Here is an 11,737-nt window from a genome sequence, read left to right as displayed (position 1 = left end):
TTGGGCAATATTATGCACAAAATATATTCAGAATTTATTTTTCCTCATTATCACACTCATTTTGATTGACTTTTCTTCGCTTTTACTTGAGAAATCAAACTATTGGACTATTTGCAGAATGCTGCAGAGCCTGCAGAGTCAGGCTAGACCAGAGGCGTGCAAGAACCGTTTGAAACCGAATAAACGCCAAATGAAACATGTACGTCTATGGTCAAAACGCTACGAGAAACTTATTTTGACGTTTATTCGGTTTCAAACGGTTCTTGCACGCCTGTGGGCTAGACATTTATGATGGTGAAGGTTCTAATAAAGTCAGCGCAGCGCCTCTAGTGTGGCGGGAATTAAACTAAAAATTTTAGTACATTATTTTCTTTTCATTTTACGCTTCCTTTGAAATAGGAGAGTGGGGAATTTGTTGAAATTCAAAGAGGACAATATTCATTTTCAAAGTTGGTCTCTTTTAGTTTTCTAATTTTAAAATTGTAAATTTGAAATTTAAAATATGAAAATTTCATATATTTTTCAATATCTAGTCCTAAATAGGATATTGTCCAAGGACATTCCTCGTTTAGTTCTACCGACAAAAATTTTACTGGGATTGAAAGGGGAGAATTTTCCTCTGAAGGGGATGTGTGGGGTGAAAAAAGCAGAAGACGCCATATTTTCGTTTTGTTAAGTTTAGTGAAAGTTGTAGTAGCGTGTAAAATTGTTAATAATCGTAGAAAAATTGTGTTAATTTATGTTAAATCACACGTCAATAGTTCCTCATGATGGGCAGCATCGGAATAATGATGGAGCTTGCAGAAAATGTAAGTTTTTCCCTCCTTTTTGGACACTTTTCTCACGGACACTCAACTTTTCTCAATGACCGTGGAGTTGGGGGCAGGGGCTGCATAGTGTAAAAGTGGGGTGGCTTTTCACGTTCAATGGGTTCAATGTTATTATTGAGTATTTTGCCCAGTTGCGTTCAATTTGGGTGGTTGCGAGGGTGAGTAGGCGAGTATTGTCCAGTCCGGTCGGGGGCAGATGCTATTTTTTGGCACTGAACGCAGTAGCTTTGGGGGATGATTGGAAGACAATAAAATTTGACGGCGCGCTGAGAAGGAGAAGCCCTGTTGCAGGAGAGTGGTAAGACCTTGTGGGCGATGTGGGGCCTCGTTGGATTCTTGGGAGTGTGGGTGAGAAAGCGTTGGTGGGGTGTTGCATAATGTTCAATTTGTGGAGTGAGAAAAATTGTCAGTGCGCGGGCGGAAGTGGGAAGACGCGCGAATTGTGTGGGAAAAGGAATCCACAAGAGAAGAGGCAGCAAATTTCAGCCTTACGGGGTGGCCAATTAATCAATTACACTCACTTCACCTTCTATCAATTTCCTCCCTTCTTTCTCTTTAATCCCACAATTGCATTTAATGGAATTTATAATTTTTTGTTAAAGAAAAGTAATAGGGTAAAGCTGGGACCATTCGGACACCAAATATTTAAAAAAAAAATTAAACAAAAAATTTACTAGATTTTTGCCAACTAAATTTTTATTAATTTTCTCCAGCTAAAACAAGTTGCTTGATACGATTTTAATACCTAAAAATTAACTCATAATCGAACTTACACATATTCCGAGTTGCAAGCTCTTTGAGGTCGCCCAAAGAATCTCAAGATCCATCACCTTATCTGGGGTGACATGATAACTCTCTCTAATTGTCCCATCGCTATTGTCGAGTGTCGATTATGGGCGATCGAGATGATAAACCGCAATTTTTCTCGCTAGTGTCGATAATTCTCGCCACTAATTTATCGACACATCTAGAGCTGTCGATTTGTACCCTTGAAGTAAAATTTAGAGAAGATTTTACATCACAGAGAAATCCGAGAAAGTCAAAATAACATTCCGGAAATGTTAATTTCACTCTGCAGTATTGATCCGAAAACGGTGTAAATATTACCCTTTTTAGGTGTATTATGGGTTAAAGCTGCCCTTCTTTCATGTTGATTTTATCCTTAAAAGGTGCAAAATTAACATTAGAAAATGTTGATATATTTTTACACCCAAAAAGTGTTAAAGTTATGACGAAAAAAAGTTAATCGCAGCCTCTTTTTTTTCTCAGTGATGTCTTTAGTAAGTAAATGCCCTCATTTATATTATCTTTATTAAATTTCATTAATAATAGGGAATGTAGGCAGCCTTCGCACATTTTTTCGTGCTTCATATTCAGCACTTTTTTCTGACCAAACTGTAAAATGGGCAGTGAATTGCACTACACCCAAAACTTCTCTGATCAGTTAGGTTTCTATGCATGCCTAGTTCACTATCACAGAATTGTTGATTTTTCCTGAACAAGAAAATGAAAAAAATATGACGATTTGTGCGATTCTTGCCCCCGGGGGCAGCGTTCACACGATGAGGGTTTGGGTTCGTCATTGCTTCTTTTCTCGAAATAAATTTTAACTACAATTAAAAATTATTTTCCGATTGTTATACTGTACCCCCGTGAACCCGCGGAAACTATCACTACTGCACTAAAAGAAGATATTTAAAACACCCTTTTTCACATTTTCTGGAGCACTGTTTTTTCTTCCAAATGAATATCGAAAAATTGACTATGAACATGTTCACACGGTTCACACTGTCAATAACCGTCGTCTCATGGAGATGGGAAGGACACTATACGCCTGTCGAAGAGGAAATGACCACGAATGTCTCACCGTGGCTTATGAGGCTTTAGTGAGGTTATGGTTTTCAAGCTGGAGATGTCTGATATGGATGTGCGAACGCTCACACATTCAGTGTTTGAAACCACACACAGTGTAGTACTTGCGAATTTTCCGCCACCGTGAAAATAATTTCCTTCTGATGCAAAAAACTATTACGTAAATATCATCTCAAGTATACTCTTCATCCACTGTGTAGGGTGGAATAACCGGCTATCGCCATGTTTAGGAAAAAATTAAATTCATTTAATCATAACTTTTGAATCCTTGTTACAAGATAAGTCAAATTTGACACAAAGTTACTTAGATGTATTGGCTCTAGATACGTGAAAACAATAATCCTAGAACATAACGTTGGACTACTTAAAAAACTGATTTTTATTAATAATGCAAAAATAACCATTTCGTCGCCACTTTTTACCACTTTTCGCCAGTTTTGTAAAATTTGTAACCACTTCTCGCCACCCACTTGAAAAGAACCACACTCGGTTATTTTAGGCAATGCTATGAAAAAAATACATTCACCATTTCTCTTTCCTTGTGATCACTTTATTATTACTCTCTTTAAATGATTTTTCTTCACTTTTATTTGAGAAATCAAATTATGGGGCTTTTGCAGAAAGTAAACAATGCAGATTTGACAACTGAGAATGTACGAAGTGAAGTTAGCGTCGCCTATTGAAAAGATATGGCGACAGGTGGTAAAATCAATTCCAGAATATTACCACTTCTCGCCATGCCTCATTTTTATACAAAAATAATATAAAATGAAATATTAATTGACTAAATACAAATTTTATGTATTCCACAAGTGCAATTAAATATTCAATAGACAAATTATTTACCCAAATAGGTATTTTTGGCCTGATGAAAATTTGACGACACTTAGTACATTTTATAAGAGATGTTGGATTCGATGCACTTGCTTAAAATATTGCTCTAAAAAGTGTTCAAAATCGTGAATCCAAAACGAATAATTATTATTTTTCGATTCTATGCGTAGAAGCAGAAACAATACAAAAAAATTGCGACTCATTTATTTCATAAATTACGAAAAATAGCGATTTCAATGTAAAGTGGCGAGAAGTGGGGCACTGGCGAGAACTGGTGATTCCACCCTAAGTGATTTTTTTTTAGAAATGAGTTTAACTATGAGAAATCAAATGAAATGTGCGCCATCAAAATTACCCATTTTGGACCAATTTTGAGTTTAGGTTTATTTTTCATAAAAACGAGCCCTGAATGCGATACTTGTGAATCAAAATTGAAAAAAAAAACTAGTAATAAACTATAATTTACCTTGAGAAAATGATTTTTAAAATGATTTAAAAGCTGAGATATTTAAAAAAAAAACACAGTAAGCTTTTATCGTAATTTCCTTCATTTAGGGTAAAGGCTCATAATTTTGGACAGTCTGCTTATAAGCATCGATGTTCCAAGTTTGAAGGGCGATATTTTCAATACTAATTACTTTTTTTGTTACTCTCTTTTCAGAAGAGTTGTTTAAAAACTTGGCAAGCTATTTATCGTCTTTTTTTTACTAAAATAATTTTTAATACGTTTAAAAATGAATTGGTATGTAGAGGTAAATTTAACTCTTATTTTGGACAACTTGGTTGTATATTTTGAACAGCTAATTCGCCTCAATAGGATGCCCATTGTTCTTCATTTTAAAAAGGAATCTTATCAAGTCATTTTCCTGTTCATGTAAGGGAACCGTAGAATGTCACAAGAAGCCCAGAAATTTTGCTATATCATTAAGTAAAGTAAACACGAAGTTCTGTCATATTTCTCGTAAACAATTGCTCAAACTGAATTTTCAACAAAGCAATTTTAACTCAAATTATATTCAAAATTTAACGTTTTTAGTGTTCAAATCTTCCAAAAAGAACAAATGTTTAGATATAATTCATTATTGTTCAAATATTGGAATTAAAATCCATCATTTTAATCAATTTATTTTTAGTGTCCAATTTTACCCTCAAAGTGTCCAAATTTAGAATCTGTCCAAAATTATGAGCCTTTCTCCTATAAACCGTAGCTTTCAATGTATAGAGATTTTGGTAATTCTGATAATTTGCTAAAATGCATCAAATCAATTTAAATTATTTGTGATAATAAATGTCTGTAGGTGACTAAATTAGCCAATTAACCTATTATCTCTATCCCCAAAAGCTTTTATTTAATTAGTTTTGTTGAATAAATTTTATTTGTCGCGTCGCTTGATTTGTTTTGAATTAATGACAGGTATAAAGACAAAGTGGCGACCAAAATATCATTCCTGAAAACCTGAGTTTTTTTCTTACTTTTGCGAACTTTTTTAGTAGGTTTAAAAATTTTTTAAAGTATAAATGTTTAAGTCAGAGGCGTGCAAGGACCGTTGAAACCAAATAAACGTAAAATGAAACATGTACGTCAATGGTCAAAACGCTACCAGAACAAACTTATTTTGACGTTTATTCGGTTTCAACGGTTCTTGCACACCTCTGGTTTAAGTAATTATCTTACGTCGAAAAAGTATAGTATGGCCGCAGAAGGTCTGTATTTTGACACAGAATACGTCAACAGTGAAGTTCAGTTTGGATAAAAAACAAATAGTATTAAAACACTTCTATACATATTTTTTTTAAACCTATTAGAAAATATGTTCACAAAAGTTTAAAAAAAATCAGTTTTTCAGAAGTGATGATTCGGAGGACTTCTGATTTGGAAAACGATTAAATACTTTTAATTTAACAGCATCTAAATCACGAATTCGAAAATGCGCAAAGCATAGCTATAATATCACAAATATATTTTTTACTTCTTTACGCTCCAAATAAATCAAAAATGGATTCATTTCGATAAGTTTTAATAAAAAATGCCATTTGGAATATATTTTTTTTTATTAATTTTATTAGTATAATACATATTTTTATTAGTAATAGATAAAATTAAATAATTCTAAAGCAAGTTGTTACCAAGTAAAAGTACGTTATGGACTAATTATGCACATGTTAGCCAAACTCATAAAGTTTATGAAGTATTTCATGTATTTATTGTATTGAAAATGAGTATCACGAAAAACTATTCCACATAAATCACGATTTTAGTGTTCAAAAATTATTATTAGTTGAACTTAAATATATTTTATTATTCATAGGAGCAATTATATCAGTTTGTGATAGCAAAAAGGCAGACAAAGTGTCCCATGCTTTGCAAAATGCTCAAAATCGTGACTTAGATACTGTAATTCAAAAGAACTTTCGCGTCATTTACAGTGCATTAACGTTTAAAAGTTACATGTTGCTTTATCATTCAACAGAAGTGTTTTATAAATCTGCGGAGTTAATTTATCTGGTATCTATTTTTTTTTTGATTTTTGTGTGACGTTAATTTCGTATGCGGGAAACTGGGGCACCACTAAACACGGGGTAGCACCGAACGCTACGAATTTTGAATCAGATATTAGACATCAGAGAATAAGACCGATAAGAATTTATAGGCACTATAGGGATGCTTAAGAAATGGTCGAGATAGTCCAACTAGCTTAGAAATAAAAATTAGTGTTCGGTGCTACCCCATGTTTGGTGGTATCCCAGTCTATGCTGTCTGGAGTTCGAACAATAATAATAATAATAATAATAATAATAATAATAATAATAATAATAATAATAATAATAATAATAATAATAATAATAATAATAATAATAATAATTCATGACTAGGAGTCTTGCATGCGAGCAAGTTTAGGTCCTCTACGAGGTGTTTGACAATATTAATAAAACAAACAAATAATGGTAAATACGATTGTGATGATATATGATTTAGTTTTTAATTCAGAATACATAAATTTAATTGAATTAAAACAAAATCTGTTTTGGGTAAGGCATTTGTAAGTTCAATTAGCGTGATTCAGAATTAAATAAAAAAAAGAAATATATAAATTAAAAATATATTTAATGGGTAATTTGTAGTTTACTTTCCGCGATGTTAAGGACATTCAGCATTTGTACTGAAATGTATGAAAGTTTCATGCGATGTTCGTGATTTCTTGGAATATTTTCTATTTTAACTTCCAAATTACTCAGTTGGGGGAATTCTCAATGGACTTTGGGGTAAAATAGCTTCATTGATTTGTTTTTGTCGGAAAGCCACTACAACTCTGAAGGGCATATCGCTACACTTCATGATGAATATTTCACAATAATCTGTGATTTTATTTTAACATGGGAAAATTGTCGTAATTATACAATTAGGAACCACACCGAAAAATAGCTCTAATGAACACCATGAAAATTTTATTAACCACTGCCTAGGGTGAAATTGAGAAATTTTGGGATTTTGAGGTTAGAACAAATGAGAGGTATTTAATCTAGCTCTTGAAGATTTAGCCCTTCTTTTGAATGAAAACGCTGTTTAAAAATAGATTTAAACTGTGTGGTTTTTGTGAATTATTTATTTTACATGTTTACAATGACCTATAAAATATGAGCAACGGTTATGTAAAAGGTTGCAAAAGTTTAATTCAGAGTAGAGAAAATTATATAGAAGGATGTAAAAACGTCTTTTTTAGTTAGAGGGTGGAGCAGTGTCATGCATTCAGGATTTTAGAATATACATAATTTTGGGAACATCAATTTATGTTTGGAAATGTCTGCTGTATATTTTAAGATAACCAATATCTAAATGAAATGAACTTAACGTATATATTTATGCATATAAAACATATACAATACTAAACTGTATTAGCTTTGTAAAATGCTCAAACTTGTGACTGATCATGTAGAGGAGGCTGGGGTGGGGCAGTTTTACACAGCTGAATTTTTTTAGGACTTATTTGCTAAAGGAATATGATTCATATTTAATCTATACTCCGTTAGTTTCTCTTGAAAATTAACTATATGAAAATATAGAGGAAGTCTTTCGAAAGTAATGCATGCGTAAAACTACCCCACTCTTCTCTATCTTTAAAGAAATTTTGCATATTAATAAAAAAAAAAAAACTTTAGCGATAACTTCCAGTTTTTTTGCAACAGAGTTACTTATAGTAGACCCTGGGTAAGAGCGAGGGTCTCTTGGTAACCACAATTTACTATATCTAATCGTTTGCACTCTGGTGACAACCTGATGAACAAACAAATTGACATAATTTCTCAGAAATCTCGCAGATATTTCGAAAATGAGACCCTGGGAGATGAAAGATGTAAATTTTGAGGGTCCAATTATTTTGAGAAGGTAGGGGAGACTGGGGCAAAGAGTCACAAAACGGATATTTTATTTTTTTACAAGCCACCCTAGCGCCCCAGTAATTTCTAATTACTGCAGTCTTATAGGAAATTTACTGCTCTACAACTTTGTGAAAGTAATTTTCCTCTATTGTGTAAGGAAATATATTTATCAAGCTGTTTTCTAAAAGGTAATTTTGTGACCATTCTCAAAAATTCTGGGGCAAATAGTACCAGGTATGGGATATTATCATTTTGATTTGCTTTATTACGGGCTTTCGTGAATTTAAAAAAATAGCTAGGTGACATATTTTTATAGAAAATTTATTCCTCTACACCTTTTTAAAACACAGTTTTCTCTATCTAAACGAGAAAAGTGCTTTTCAAGCTATTTTAGAAAAAAAAACCACACAAGAGACTGCTAATCGTTTGACCAATGCAAACAAAAAGCGGCGAGGGATGGAAATGACGTTTCTTCTCGCCATGAGACATCAGAAATTGCTTCGGTCTTTGTTACTTTTTGCTCCATGCCTTTTGTTACTTTTTACCCGAAGTGGTGATTTTTAATAAAAGGATTTCTGGAGAAAAGAATCTTTGTAAAATTCTAAAATAGATACTGGTTTCGTATTCAAAGAGTCCAAATCATTTAGGTAATATTTACCAGTGCATCAATTTTTTAAAATAAGTATAGGTCAAAATTAATATCTGCTGTAAGGAAAACATTTTAAAAATAGGGCTAAAAATTTCAATATTTTTTATTTTTTAAAATCCTTGTTCGAATTCTAAGAAACTTACGACTTTGAAGAAGGTTTATGGAGGCCATCTATGAAAAAAAATTTAAGCCGCTATCTCATTTATCTTGGAAGATATTGAATTTTCAAATTTTCAATTTGTGACTTTTTACCCCAGTCTCCCCTAATATTCGGAAGAGTTGTTTTAACTTTTTTTCCTAAAATTTACATGGCAAAAGAGTGTAAATAACTCTTTTTAAGGCTGAAAATAACTCGTTTTAAGAGTTAAAATAACTCGTTCCAAGAGTTAAAAAAAACTTTTTTGGAGTTAAAATAACTCTTTCAAGTCCCAAAATGGATAGATTTTGCAATTTTTTGTTTTTTTTTATTTTATCATTTTTTTATTTAAATTTTCTTGATCTTACACTGGTAAAAATAAAAGGGTCAAATTGACCCTTTTCCAAAGGATGGATCATATTTGACTCTTTGAAAGGGTCACCAGGTACCCTTCGAAAGGGTCACGGTTTTGACATCTATTTAATTCCGGAATAAACGAATAAAAAAACAATGAAAAAGTGATCTTTGGTGTTCGCTCAAATGAGAGAAATATGATATCAGTAATAAGTTTACAATAAAAAATGATTATTCGTGATAAATGTGCATACTAAATTTCAAGAGATACAAAAGTGAACCTTTCAAAGGGTCAAATACGATCCATCCTTTTGAAAAGGGTCAATTTGACCCTTTTATTTTTAACAGTGTAAGTTCCCAATATTCCGAGCGAAATATCACGTATGATGCACGCACATGTCTTTATGAAACACTTTTAGGCATATTTCTAGTTGATGTTCGATATGAACTTTGTCACACGAAAATCTTCTTGACTGAAGTATATTCTTAAAACGAAAACACTTGAGCATATACTTCAGTCGAGATGAAATTTTACATCGAAAGAGAGTAATAGATACATCGATATCCGACTAATTAATTCAACTCGCACGAAGAGTTTTTTCAACTCTATTTACTAAAATTTACTACGAAAAAGAGTAACAATTACATCGATATTCGTAGAGTTAATTCAACTCTGCCATAGAGTTGTTTTAACTTTTTAGGTTTTTTCTTAGTGAAAAAATAGCGTCTTCAAAAAGAAAATTCTTTCCACGTTACAATTAAAAGAAACTAATAAGAATGAAACTAAATAAATTAAACTTCTAGAAAATTGGACGCTTATTAAAAAAATGCCGTAACTACCCAGCCAATACCCAAATACTTAAACTGAACAAAATGTGTAACATAGTGGGTGCACTAAGAAAAAAAGAGGGTGCGATTAACTTTTTTTCCTCAGAACTTTAACATTTTTAGATGTAAAAATATATCAACATTTTTTAATGTTAATTTTACACCTTTTTAAGGGTAAAATTAACATGACAAAAGGTAATTTTAACCCCTAATACACCTGAAAAGTGTAATATTTACACCGATTTTGGATCAATACTGCAGGGTAAAATTAACATTTCCGGAATGTTATATTAACTTTTTCGGATTTCTCTCAGTGTGGGCACTCAATGGGTCAAGTAGTAGAGGACACGCTCTATGATGAAAGTGTCCCGAATCTCCTTTAGCTTACCAGGAATTTTTCTGGCGTTAAAGGTGTTCGGGTTGCATCCAATGAGCTTCACTACACTTGTTCCCACGGACGGGGCATGGACTGACAACCCCTGTATAGGAAAAATAATAATATGGATGTCTCGAACTCCCCTTGCGGGAAGGCCTAAGTTCCTCTATTTGTACCACCATTATTATTATTATTATAAAATGTATAACATCGTGATGGAATCCATATTTCAAAAAATATGGAACTTTGATTACCGATGTTATATTCCTTATGTTATTGAAATCTCTATATGATTTTTTTTGTGTGTCTACATCTACATGTTTTCATTCATAATCTCCGTATCACATACTAGCGAGAAAGTTCAAAAATACGCCTCTTTTTTTTAAGTTTATCGCACTACGCATGCACAGTTTTGTGTCATTTCTCGGCGAGTTAAGAGTTATTTGTAAAAAATTGTGTAATTCTTATGAAAATTGCTCCTTTCGATAGTAAAAGTGGTGTTAGTTTAAGGACATTATTTGAAAGTAAGAATTATCTCGCAATTATGTAGGGGCTAAAACTTAAAATTGTTTTGTTGACAAACGTGTAAATGTGTTATATTACATTTTTTATGTTAATTTGGTTAATCTCATAATGAGGATTATGCGCATAATCTATTTTGTTTGACAATCTATCATAGAAAATTTACGTGATAGGTTTATACAGAATTTTGACACTAAATTAGTAGAGAAATTCATCATTTTACTAAGTTAATAATTTACTATATAAGTAATTAAATTTATCTCGATAATAGAGTTGTCATAATGCAAATTTCCTCATATTTTATGCCACTAAAATTTAGTGTATAATAAAAGTAAAGTTTTAATTAAATAAATGTGAAAAGTACTACGTGGAGTGGTGTTGAAATTTTTCCGCAATACCTTCAAATTCATCACATAATAAAATAAATTCACGTTATGCGCGCATTTCCTTCATCAGAGTGAAATATAAAATAAGAGAGAGAGAATGGATGATTTCTGTAGACAGACTGGGAAATCGCAATTATTTTCATTTGATTTGATCTTATGCAAGATTTGGTGGAGTAAAAAGGAGCTTTTACCATAGTATTTTCATAAAGACTAAATATAGAATTTCGTTAAACGAATTCAAAGCTCATTAAAAGATGAAATTGCTTTGGGGAATGAAGTGCATGCAATCCACAGAGATATTTTAGCCACAAAAGAGTAATAAAAGGGAAGAAAGAGGGAAAAAGGAAAGAAAAAACACTTCCTTGTGAAATTATTCGTGGGATTTGAGACAATTTTCCATGAAATTCCGCATAAGAAGATTCCTTAGAGTTTGGCGGAAGTATATTAAAATTCTTTTGTCTTTTTTTCTGTACAAACAAAATATCCGGGTGCACGGAAGAGAAGAACTCCTGTGAGAAGATTTATTTTGCAGACACTTAACAAATTGTTGCAATTCACTTCCCTTGTGCTGTT

The 11,737-nt window shown here is 32.2% G+C and overlaps 1 protein-coding gene across 5 annotated transcripts in view; it reads left to right on the top strand.

The window, feature by feature from the left end:
- The window catches only part of LOC129804471 (heparan sulfate glucosamine 3-O-sulfotransferase 5), a 271,187-nt gene that overhangs the window by 234,726 nt on the left and 24,724 nt on the right, over window positions 1–11,737 (top strand). The window contains exon 1 of one of the 5 annotated variants that reach the window (XM_055851790.1): window positions 299–809. The exons of 2 other annotated variants lie outside the window; for them this stretch is intronic. The gene's annotated coding sequence lies outside the window, so the exon portion shown is untranslated. Of the gene's footprint in view, window positions 1–298; window positions 810–5,880; window positions 6,043–6,439; window positions 6,483–11,737 lie in introns of those variants that run through there. 2 more of the 5 variants (XM_055851792.1, XM_055851795.1) reach the window with 2 other exon arrangements.

Source organism: Phlebotomus papatasi, chromosome 2 (assembly GCF_024763615.1).
Source record: "Phlebotomus papatasi isolate M1 chromosome 2, Ppap_2.1, whole genome shotgun sequence".
Classification (NCBI taxonomy): Eukaryota; Metazoa; Arthropoda; class Insecta; order Diptera; family Psychodidae; genus Phlebotomus; species Phlebotomus papatasi.
This window is presented reverse-complemented; position numbering and strand designations above follow the sequence as displayed.